At 44.0% G+C, this 13,168-nt stretch overlaps 1 pseudogene; it reads left to right on the top strand.

The window, feature by feature from the left end:
• The first annotated feature begins 8,451 nt into the window (after window positions 1-8,451).
• On the top strand, window positions 8,452-9,842 carry LOC136509580 (putative F-box/kelch-repeat protein At1g62270; annotated as a pseudogene).
• The last annotated feature ends 3,326 nt before the right edge of the window (window positions 9,843-13,168 follow it).

Genomic DNA, 13,168 nt, shown 5'->3' on the forward strand with positions numbered 1-13,168 from the left:
AGCTCTCTGCACTGGGTATACCCTTTATTTTGTCTATTACATCATCGGCACAACTACTCTGTGCATTGCTGTATATATTGATTTATTTGGATTAATTTTTCAATTTGCTTTGGTGCATTTGTGCTACTACCTCTTCGTTTTTATATAAGTCATATCACTGTGAATTTGCTTAGGAATAAGTCTATTTTGCTTCAGGCCATCCACTTTTCTGGTTACCTTCTCTGAAATGGTAGAGCAAAGAATTTGCAGGGAAGACCTTTCTGAAACTAGGAGTCGCTGCAACATGCTCTAAAAAGACTGATTATCACATTAAATGTTCATTGTAAAATTGCGTTTCTCTCATCAAACCAGAAGCATTCACACCAAAATTTTGAGAGTATAATTTTTTTAGTCGATTGGGTTCATGAATTACCTTTCATGTTCAGAGGTCTGCAACAAGATAGCAGCTACATTCTGCTTCCAGATCATTAAGATGCTGTATTTTTCGCTTCCAATCTGACCAGCGCTGGGCCGCTGGCAGACATATATCTCTACCAACTACCATATTATACTTTTGTAAGCGTTGGCCGCCCCCACCCCCCTTCGCTAATCCTGCCCCCACCGTATCATGCCCTTCGCTAATCCTTCCTCACTCATTTCGAGAAGCAGTAACTTTTCCAAAAGCACCTCGTAAAACTCATCTCTGCTTAGTACTTCCTCCATACCTAGATTAGTTGTCGTTCTGGGCTCTAGGCCCGTTTTCACAAAGAGTGTCGATGTTGCAGTATGCGGTTGATGCTTGACGCGTTTGCCCCTGGCCAAGCCACACGTTGCGCTGCGCGTCTGTTCCGCTGCCGCATTCAACGCGTGCGTGCTCTCCTTGTTCGTCGCCTGCATTCATCGCTCGCACGCGTGCCTCTCGCGACTCCCTTCTTCTCCGCAGCCGCTGCACGCTCTCCCACAGCAAGCTCGCCTCCTTCATCTCCCTCAGGACGCTTGCCGTTGGATGTCGTGGTGCAGGATGTCTCGTCGGACTCCATTGTGCCGCAGGACGTCGAGCCGCTGGACAAAGTCGAGATGGCGTCGTAGGAGGCGTCGGACTCCATCGCGTTGGACACCGTCGAGGCTCTAGACTCCGTCGATGAGGTGCCGGACTCCGTCGAGGTGGTGCAGTGTCCTTGTTGCGGCACGTTCCACGCTGGCGGCGTCTTCGGCGAAGCCTGCTTCTAAGCTCGCCGCGAAGCTCGTAGGTGTGCCCGTTGTGGCCTTTTACATGAAGACTACGATTTGCCAGCAAGGTGGTTGCATAAGATGGAAAAGTTTGATTGCGAGGTCTACATTCCCGATGTGGACAAACTTCAAATGAATGGTAACACAATACTTCTTCCTGAGCATGTTGTCAAGAAGTTGGAGAACTTTAATACGAAGAAGTTGGAAGAAGCAAAGATGAAGCAACAGTGCCATGCAAGAGTGGACGACGGCATACAAGATTAGTAAGGTGCACAAGCTAACATACATGCATAAAATAATTTGTTCATACAATTTGGTGCAAAAGCTAACTTGCTTCTTCTAACGGTTTCATGCATGAAGACTAGCAAGTGCTTGAGCTAGCAACGAAGCTTCACAAGACATTTGCAATGGCAGTCGATCTTCTCTCTCTAGTCTCTGTTTTTGCATGTGAGGAATCTTGATCTTGTTGCATCCTTTTATCTTCATGGCTTCCTTCAAAACACTTTGTAGTGTCACAAAGATCCTATTTGCTTTGCGTGGTGAGTACTCTAGGAATGCTTACAGAAACATGTGTTCAAGAAATGAATCAATGAGTACTCCATTTAGTAGTTCAAGAAACAATGTAACAAGTGAACATGTTATCAATTTACCTGCTGCACGGCTAGAACTAAATCTTTAATTGTTTTTGCATCCTTCTTGTACTGAATAGCTTGAATAGCACGAAAACCCCCAAGTCTAGAATGTTGAAATCCGGAGAATTGGGTGGTTGACAAATAAGCCGAATGTCAAACCCATCTTGCTTAGCAACCTCACAAAAAACAGGATCATCCACTTTTAAATGAGAAGGTGCATTATCTTGTTGTATGAAAATTGGCTTGTTCACATCTTCTCTTGGCCATTTGGCCCGAATGGCAGGCAACACTTGATTTAGCATGAAATCTCTAATCACATCCCTTGTGATTGAAGTTATTGGCTTGATAACTTCTTCACCACGAGGACGGTTATGACTTCTAATAGCTTGTTCATAAGTGACAAGTGGAAAACAATCGATTTTCCCATCAAAAATACACTCTCCATTTCTAAATCTTGGCCGAGCACAAACACACAAAAACATGATCCTAGGAATGTAATTCTTGTTCTTGCAAGTGCGATGTGGTTCATCTCCCTCGGGTAGCAAGTAGTAGTTCTCAGATTTTTTTAGAGAGGTAGAACCATTTCTCATCAATGAACACAAAGTCAAAAAAATCCTTAAACTTTGGATCACCAACCAAACCATGCTCAATCATGTCAATGCACCACTTCAACCTAGTCTTTTTGTTAGCATCAATGATGTAAGGTTTGATGCTACTAGAGTGGTGCCTAAGTAAACCCTTTTTCAAATACCTTTGTATCCTAGATTTGGTAATACCAAGTCTACTAGACACATCTTCTATGGTCATTCTTTGCTTGAGAGGAATGTTGCGCAATTGTTCCAAATCAAGAGGCATTGCCTTGCGGCCACATCTACCCTTCTTTAGACTAGCAACCATGACCGGAATGTTTTGAGCAAGTTGGGTTTTACCTTGCTTCCATATGCGCTGAACCGATCGAATGTGAACTCCAAATTGATCGGCAGCAATTCTTGTATCTTTCTTGCCTAGTTTCTCATTCTTGCTTCTAGCCAACAATGCTTGGTACACTTGTTTTCTAACTTCTTCAGGAATGTCATGCTTTGGATGGTTTACTTGAACGGGAGCTTCAACATCTTGTTCTACTAAAGGAAAAAAACAAGCACATTCATAGTAATAATTAGCCACGGCATGTTGTAGCTATAGGAATAAAACAAGCACATTCATACAATACTTAGCCACGGCATGTACTAGCTATAGGAAAAAAACTTACCGGGCAGGTTTTGTACATAATCAAAATCAACCGCGCCAAACTCGTCTAGTGGCAAGTTCAAATCAAACACTGTCCAAAAAAGCAGAAAGAAAATGAGAAACAAAACTACACGTTGTTGCTTTGAATATCAAAAAAAGAACAAACAAACTGAGTACATTACCATATGTGGTGTGATCCTCCAATATTGCCTCATTGAATGGAAGATTGTCGTCGTTATCTTCTTCTAAACGAACGTTCAAATCGAATGGATTAACCATTGCAGTACATGGAAAGAGAAGAAGTGGAGAAGGAAAGAGTGGAGCACGGCACAGATGGAAATAGAAGAGGTTGAGATGGAAAGGATGAAGCACCGGTTAAATAGGAAGGGGTAGATGGACAGACGCCTAGAGAAATGAGAGCGCGCACGGTGCCATCCAGTGAAAAAAAGCGACAAAGAACGAGCTGTAGGCAAGCCATTCAAAACCGGAAAAAAACGCGCGCGCGCATAAGCAGCAATGCGCCCACACCCGACCCAGCGAGCGCCATGCAAGCAAGCCCCAGCACAGTGCCATGCAAAATGTCTTACGGACATCATAAAAAAAGCACGCCTACGGGGACTTGAACCATCAACCTCCAACCTCAGGCCGCGGCGGACTAGCCACTCGAGCTACACAAGATTGTTGTAAAGGTGACATCTGCAACGCTATTTAATAAGGGCAAAGGAGGGAAAATACCCTCTAATTAATCACTCATTGGTAAGCACAATCATATCCTAAACGACAACTAATCTAGGTATGGAGGGAGTATAAAATGCAGATCAGCTTGAAGAAGCTACCCTGTTAGCTTTCCAAACAGGGCCTCATATGTCGTTCCCAAAGGCGGTACCCTTCGCTAATCTTGCCACAACTTGATTCTTTGACATACGCGTGGGTCCAATTTATTTTTCTGTCTCACCAATCCTTCTTGCCACAACTCGTTTCTATCGTGTCGGCCTCCGTGTCCGGTGCAATCTGTGCTGCGCTGATCTGGTCACACACCATGAGTGCTAGATCGCGTATGCCGTGCAAACGCGGTGATGGCTGGCGAAGTTGCGAAGCCCATGAACGTCTCTCGGGAAGACCTATTGGGGAGGTGCATTTGGTGTTGATTTAGGGTCGGCAAGCCACCTAGATCGCCCATGAATCTTGTCGGGAGATGCATAGGACAAGTACTGAGTGGTGGAAGAGCTAGAGTTTGGAGGAATAAAGAGTAGGGTAGACTTGTGTTTTTCGATTGTGCTAGATTGAAAGGTCCTAATATGGCTAGAGGGGGGTGAATAGCCTATTTAAAAAATCTACAAATCAACTAGAGCAATTTGATTATGCAAACTTGCTCTAGCTCTACAAGGGTTGCAAGCCACCTATCCAACAATTCTAGTTGCAATGATTACTTAGGCACACAACTTGCAATGTAATTACTCACTAAGAGCTCTCAAACTTACTACTCTAAAGAGCTCAACTAGATGAATGTAAATAATAAAGCAAGCTCTCAATTCTAATTACACTAAAGAGCTTGTATCAACTAGTTTGCAAGAATGTAAATAAGTGAGTAGGGTAATTATACCGACGTGTAGGGGATGAACCAATCACAAGAAGAATATATAGCCAATCACCGGGAGAATGCCAAAGACAAGAGACAATCGATTTTCTCCCGAGGTTCACGTGCTTGCCAACACGCTACGTCCCCGTTGTGTCGACCAACACTTGGTGGTTCGGCAGCTAAGAGGTGTTTCACAAACCTCGTCCACACGATTGGACACCGCAAGAACCGACCCACAAGTGAGGTAACTCAATGACACGAGCAATTTACTAGAGTTACCTTTCGGCGCTCCGCCGGGAAAGGTACAACTCCCCTCACAATCACCGGAGTTGGCCACGAACAATCACCAACTCGTGCCGATCCTCCACCGCTGCACCGAGCCATCTAGGTGATGGCAACCACCAAGAGTAACAAGCGAAATCCGCAGCGCAATACGAATACCAAGTGCCTCTAGATGCAATCACTCAAGCAATGCATTTGGATTATCTCCCAATCTCACAAAGATGATGAATCAATGATGGAGATGAGTGGGAGGACTTTGGCTAAGCTCACAGGGTTGCTATGTCAATGAAAATGTGCAAGAGGTTCTCCCTTGAGCCGGCCATGGGGCTATAAATAGAGCCCCCATCAAATAGAGCCGTTATACCCCTTCACTGGGCAAATCGCGGGCCGACCGGACGCTCCGGTCAGACTGACCGGACGCTGGCCCCCAGCGTCCGGTCGCCCGATGGACGCCACGCGTCACCAGCTTCAAACGCTGTTCGTCAAATTTTAACGGCTACGAAGCTGACCGGACGCTCTGGCAAAACTGACCGGACGCTGAACCCCCAGCGTCCGGTCGTTTACAGTAAGGGTCGAAATCCGGTTTTCTTCGACCGGACGCGTCCGGTCCACCTCGACCGGACACAGAACAGCGTCCGATGCAATACCCTCAATACTGTGTCGTTAAGCCAGCTTGACCGGACGCAGCCTTTCAGCGTCCGGTCGCTGAGCGACCCAGCGTCCGGTCATAAGACTGAAACGCGCACCCTCTGCTGCCACTGACCGGACACACCGGTCCAACCGAGGCTAGCGTCTGGTCACTTGCAGTGACCTCCAACTTTTCTGTCTAGGGCGTCGGTGGCACCGTCGAACTGTCCGCACTCTACGGGCGGACACTCCGCCGGTGGAGTTTTTTACCCTTGCACCTAAACTTCACCACCCTTGATCAAATGTGCCAACCACCAAGTGTATCACCTTGTGCACATGTGTTAGCGTATTTTCATAAATATTTTCAAGGATGTTAGCACTCCACTAGATCCTAAATGCATATGCAATGAGTTAGAGCATCTAGTGGCACTTTGATAACCGCATTTCAATACGAGTTTCACCCCTCTTAATAGTACGGCTATCTAACCTAAATATGATCACACTCGCTAAGTGTCTTGATCACCGAAACAAAATGGCTCCTACTATTTATACCTTTGCCTTGAGCCTTTTGTTTTTCTCTTTCTTCTTTTCCAAGTTCAAGCATCTGACCATCACCATGCCATCACCATTGTCATGATCTTCGTCATTGCTTCATCACTTGGAGTAGTGCTACCTATCTCATAATCATCTTGATAAACTGGGTTAGCACTTAAGGTTTCATCAATTAACCAAAACCAAACTAGAGCTTTCATAGATGCCTCAATCGACGGTGTACCTCTCGTACATATACAAAGGGGGTTAGTCTTATTCCACTAGAAAACAAATTCATGTTGAAATTAGCATGTTTCCTAGTTTTGTTATTCAGACTAGGCAAAACCATCTAGGCCAGCTTTGACCAATAGCAAATTGGCCTAGCCGACCTCCAAACCCGGCCTGGCCGGTTTCACTTCCCAGTGTCAACATATATCCACTGTTTTTAGGTGAGGTTGCCCGAATCTAAAAACACAACAATAATATGAATGTTGTGAAGCCAAGTGCGCAATTTGTTCTAAGGACGATATATGTATAGTCCATTTCTTAGAAAGCACCTTGGCTTCTTGCCATTAATTGCTTTTGGAGACTATTGTCTTGCAAAGTCTCCGACAGATAAAAAAAATTCCAAATACCACTTTGTACATACCTTCCCAACTTGAAGACCACTTACCATACTTATTGCTTCTCGTTCTAAGTGGTATAACGGTCTTCCAAGCCAGATGCCCAACTTGAAACGATTTCCCCTTTAGCTTCTTGTTGTAAGCGCAGGCAATTTGAGCTTTATCCCTCTCAATTTCCTTTAGAACTTTAATTTTTTTACCCATCACCTCGTCGATATTATCAACCACAATTTCATGGTGCATGGTAGCAAATAGATTTTTTGTTTTGCCAATTTATATGCACCCAAATTTATTTTGACGGGCAACACAACTTCCTGTCCATGTACCAACTCAAAATGTGTAGCTTTAGTTGCACCATACCTAGAGATATTGCTTGAGATAAAAGTTCATGCCATCTCCTAGGATTGACCTCAAATTTTTTTATGGGCTTGATCAAAGCCTTATTACTAGACTCAGCTTGACCATTGGCCTGAACATAGTATGGAAAAAGAATTGAGCAACTTAATCTCTTGTAATTTTGACACAAAAGGTGGCCCTTGATTCGTAGTTAAAGTTTGTATGAGTTATTATATATCCTTTTTTTGGAAACAATTATGAAAAAAGTCTACATCACCCCATGAGGTTTGGAGAGGTGTCTACTTAACCCCCTCAAGTATAAAACTAGGTATTGAACACATTAAAGTTTGCAAAACCGGTCAATTTACCCCCTAAGGTAGTTTTGCCACACTGGCACGCTGAGGTGGACTCTTATGCTGATGTGGATGATTGACGAGTGGGCCCCGCTTGCAAGTGACAGGTCCTTCTCTCACCGACAGGTGGTCCCCACCTGTCATCCAATACCTCCAGCTCCTTCGACCTCTAGCGCCTCCCGTCGCAGCCTGGCTGAGCAGGGGCCGGCGCGACCTCGCGGGCGGGTGTCGCCACGCCGAGCGGGCGTGGCCTCGTCGGGCAGATGCGGCCGCGCGCGACGGCGGGGCTACGGTGATACACACTACAGATGTAATCCCATGGTTATCACCCATGATAATAATAAACACTACCGAAACTACTCTTCAGATTTTTTTCAGGATTTTAAATGTTCTTTCATTAGTAGAGATTGTAATAGAGTTGCCCATTTGCTAGCTAAGCAGGTCACAGGTGATACACAGTCCGGGTGGTGGCATGAATGCCCGGCGTGCATCATTAACCTGATGTCTGCAGATTGTAATCCCGGTTCGAATTGATGAATGAATCCCCAAGTCGCAAAAAAACTACTCAACAGATTTTTGTGTCAAATATTTTTTTTCTAAAATAGTTCTAGCTCCAAAAAAAAAAATGCCCAACGTAACAAAAGCCTGGCCTGACCTGCTGTCCCTTGGGCCTTGGTCAGGTCACACAAATATCCAATCCTGAATTATGCACCGGGCCCAGTTGCGCTGCAGCTCCACAGACAGCCCAACAACATCGTGTCGTCGTCCCCGAACGCTCAAGACCTAACTCACCGCCGCCGCGATTGTGACCGGCGTACTGATCGCCGCACTAGGGCCTCGCGCCTCACCGCCCCGGCGAGAGCGCCGAGTCGTTACGCCGCCGGCTAGCTCCGGCACGGGAACCAACCACGATCGCCCTGGTAAGCCATTTGCGCCCTACGCGCGCACCTTCTGCGATCGCGGTGATCTAACCTTTCCTTCTGTGGCCACCTCGATGTGCTCCTCATCACAAATTAAAGATCCCTTTTTTTTTCTCCCGATCCCACGTAGCGATGGCGTCGTCGTACAAGCCGCACGCCGCGCCGAAGACGCGCGCTCTCGCCGCGTCCAGCATCGGCGCTCAGCCCTGGACCCCCTGTACGAGATCCTGCTGCGCCTTCCCGCCAAGGTCCTCTGCCGACTGCGCACGGTGTGTCGGTTGTGGCGGTCCATCCTCTCTGACCCGCAGTTCGCCGCGGTCCACGCCACGCGGCACCCGGGGCCGCTCATCGTCGCCGCTGTCGATGCAGGGCCCGACGTGCTCGTCAACATCATGGATCTGTCCGGGCAAATCTTGAAGCGTGTGCGCTGCGTGCCGGGTCAGAGAGTCATGAGCACGGCCCTTGACCTCGTCTGTGTCAAGAAATTGGAGGGACCGAAAATGGATAGCAGCAGCAGCAGCTACCGATTCCGCAACCCATTTACTGGAGACGTGCGTTACTTACCAGACAAATTGCTCAACCCAGCAACTGGAGCTGTGTATCAAATACCAGACAGCTTCGGTGAAGAACATGTGGATCTCGCATTGAGCTTGGTTTCAGAGCCCAGATATCTGTTTGGTCAGGTCAGCAGCACAGGAGAATACAAGGTGTTCCGGAAGCTAAACCATTATTCCCTCCAGTTTGGAGGCCGGCAGCTATCCGAGGTCTGCACAGTCAACAGTAGCAGCCGCACAGGGTGGAGGACAGTCACGCCCCTTGAAGAAATCCGGTATAGTGTGGGTGTGGTAATTAATGGAATCGTCTACTCCCTATGTTCTGAACCGCATAACGATCACTTTTGATGACCGAGTTACTGAGAAAGACTTGATAATTACGTTTGACCTCGAGACTGAGAAATGGAGGCCATTTATGCGAGGACCCCCGATCAGCCTTCCCGATGCTGCTGCTCAGGTGTTCAAGGACCTTCCAACCATAAAGCAGCTAACATTAGCCAACCTGAATGCTCTTTAGCTGTTGTGCATGGCCCAGCTCCCAGTATGGACTTTTGGATTCTGATGGACTCTGCTAAGGGTCTCTGGGTCAAACAGTATATCATACAATTTGAATAGTATGCCATTTATCATCATGTGAATCCATTGGTGGTATTAGGCGATGGAAGGGTGGTCGTATATAAAGAAGGCATGCGGTTTTTACAGATCTATGACCCAAGGACCAACACGCTCACAGATTCAGTGGAGGCGTGCCATTTTTCTGCTGCAGTTGCTTTGTACGAAGGAAATCTACTGAGCTTATAGTATGCGAGTGTTATAATGATGCGAGTATTCTACTGTACTTATTTTTTGTTTGTTCAGGTCTACTGTACCAGTTTTTATTAGGTTTTATGTAACTTCATTAAGACATGTTGTTTCTTCCGTTAACATTACATTTTGATCATTTATCATTTGCCTATGGAAAGAAGTAGTCTACTGATTATCATTTATCATTTGCCTTAGAAAGTACTCTGCCCTTTAAAGGTGCTCTCTGTGTGGAAATTTGTAGTGTTTTGATTATTGTTCTTGAAGATCACAAAAACATTCACATCCCTTTTTTTGTGTGAGTATGCCATTTAAAGATGTATGACCAAACAACCTTCTTCTAATGTTGGTTTTGCATGGTGCTTTTTTTTTCTTGAACGAATGGCACAAGGCTGTGTCAATTTCATTGAATAAAACAGATGTAAATACAAGTAAGTAGCGATGGAAGGCTACAAACAGACAAAAAGAAAAAGGCAATTGTGACAACACAAACAACACACGCAATACAACCTAAATGCAATGAATGCGCAACATGTAGAAATTCTTTGCTGAAAAATGTTGTGCTTGAACGAATAATTGTAGGGGATCTGTTAAATTTAGAAGATTGTGTATTGACGAATTTTGTTGGTTGACTGAAACAGTGTACCCATGAATGAGGATAATCATCCTTTTAGTTTCATTGTGGAGCCTTTAACAATACTATTTCGCTGAACTTGCCATTTTACTTGAGAGCTCTTGAGTAGGGAATCAGCATATTCTCATTGTTAGAAGTACTCGTAATATATTTGCGTATTTGACATCCCTTTTCTTCTGTTCCTTGTTCAGCTTTTTGTCGCTGGGCATAATTTAGGGCAAACTGCATTCTTACCGACATAAGCTCCAAATGTAAAGCTTAGTACGCTAGTAGCTTAGCTAATAGGATAGAATTCTCAAATCTAATCTGGTAATAACCAATGTTTTCTTAAACAGTAAACGGTCTTTACATGGTCGCTCTTCGTATAGCGTTTAGGCTATTTACACGGTGTTTAAACGAAGTTAAACGGTCTAAACGGTTTTGTACTTTTAAAAAAAATACGTATAATTATATATGTGCATGTAAAAAATCAAGTATTCTAGCATTTATACATATTTATCCGAGTAAAAATCAATTATTTTGGTATGTATATATATTTATGCATGTGAAAAGAACCAAATATAGATATTTATGCATGTAACATATAAGTATACACATTTATACATATAATAAACTTAAGTATACAAATTTATCCATACAAAACTGAACTAGATTTACCTCGTGTTTGCCTAAATAGCTGTTTAGCTCATTTAATACAGTTTATCTCCGTTCCGTATATGCCGTTTAGACCGTTTTTCCGTTTTTTGACAGTTTAGACAGTCAACCGTTTAATTTTCGTTTACCCCCCAAACAAAACAGTTTACCACCGTTTACCGTTTAGTGGCCGTTTAATCGGCCGTTTAGGCGAACACTGGTAATAACAGACTGGATAGCTGATAGATTGATATTTGAAGTGTTTATCTTCTTGTTGGACAAGGTCAATTTGACTCTGACCTGAACATCATCAGCTATAGGAAGAAATTAAGAATTCTGAACCAAGACTAAGGTGATGTTTGGTTGCCTCTCCTAAATTTTAGTCGTTGTCCCATCGAATGTTTGGATGAGTATTAAATATAAACTAATTATGAAACTAATTGCAAAGTTTGCAACTAATTTGCGAGACGAATCTTTTAAGCCTAATTAGTCCATGATTTGATAATGTGGTGCTACAGTAAATATGTGCTACTGACGGATTAATTAGGCTTAAAAAATTTGTCTCGTGGAGTACTAACGGATTATGTAATTTGTTTTTTTATTAGTATCCGAATACCCCATGCAATATCCTCCCGACATACCTCCTAAATTTTAGTCACCGGATCCAAACACCACCTAAATTCGGGATTCATACATGCCACAGAGCGATTTGTATCGTAAAATAATAAAGAGAATTATGTATTTGACACTAAAATAAATCGGTCTTTCATATTTGGTACTAGAAATTTTGAACTTCCTTATCTAGCGTCGAGTTGAAATTTTCTTTCGTAAATAGCACTGCCATCCATTTAGACTAGTAACGGTGTAAGTGGCTAGCAAAAATGACATAAATGCCCTTATTGTAGCAAAAGTCCATGGTGCTAAGTAGGAAAAAAAAATAAATAGACAGGTTGTCAAATAAGAAAATCATAAATATCATAAATATACTTTGAACTAAAATATGGATTTTTGATAATTGAAGACTACAAATAAATAATTAATAAATTTCAAATTGGTAATAGCAGGTATAGATTATGCCCCTCACACTTCCTTTCATCTCGGCCACTGATCAAGGATGCATGGCTGCTGGTTGAAATACGTAACTTATATTTTCAAGGTATTTATCTTTTAGTTTTCTAAAAGAAACGAAGAGTATATGCGGTCATCATAACATCATGGCTCAAGAGCAGAGCACACCGTGCATGGCTCGGCCGGCGTTTGTGTAAGTGCAATCAAGCCCTATTGTGGGTTTTGGTATTGATGACCACCAAATTAGAGGACTAATAAGATTTATCGAGATGACAAGCAGGGAATCAAAGAATGAGGATGATGTACAGGTTGCAGGTGTCCTAATTACAAAAGGTGGCCAGATCTAGCTCAAAGGAGGTTTAAATTCTTTTATGTTTTGAATTTGAATTTAGGGAAAGCTGTACTATTAAGAGGGATTTTAGGACAGTTGGTCAACTGTTGAATCAGATGCTCAAATTCACAGATCTACATCCTCCCACCTAGTCAAAACAGCCAGCCAAATTTGATATCATATTACCTGTTTTGGCTAGGGCGGCAGTGCCACCCTGTTAAGAGCAACAGTGCCGCCCTTAACTGACCGTTGGGCTCAGGGGGTATTTATACCCTTCAGGCCCGGCCCACAACGGTCATCTTCTCCACTGAGTCATTCAGCTCGAAACAAGATAGAACCATAGCTCACCTCTCTCCTCCATTGTTGCTCCTCCATCCCTCGAGCTAATCCTTAATTCTAACCATCAAAACTTGAGAGAAAAGGCAGCGAAACTCGATTGGAGAGAAGATCCACTGATTCCCAAAGTCTAAGAGCATTTGGTTTATGTTTGGCCGGCGGTTCTAGGGTTTGTTACTCTTGGAGCTTGCTCCTAGCCGGCTAGGCGTCGTCCTTGTGCTTGCCAACTTGTGTGGCAGCCTTGGGAGGTTTGTAACCTCATTCAACCCCTCACTTCAAGAGTTCACTCTCTTGATTTGAGAATGAGGGTAAGGCAAGCCTTTGTGGCAAGCTCAAGCCTTTTGTGGCTTCCTCAACAACGTGGACTTAGGCAAACCTTAGTGGTGAGCTGAACCACGGGATAAATCTTGTGTCTCGCGTGCTTTATCTTTACTATACTTGCAGTTCATCTTATTGCTAGCTGTTGCTAGGGTTTAGTTGCTCGATTCATTA

This window comes from Miscanthus floridulus, chromosome 15, assembly GCF_019320115.1.
Source record: "Miscanthus floridulus cultivar M001 chromosome 15, ASM1932011v1, whole genome shotgun sequence".
Classification (NCBI taxonomy): domain Eukaryota; kingdom Viridiplantae; phylum Streptophyta; class Magnoliopsida; order Poales; family Poaceae; genus Miscanthus; species Miscanthus floridulus.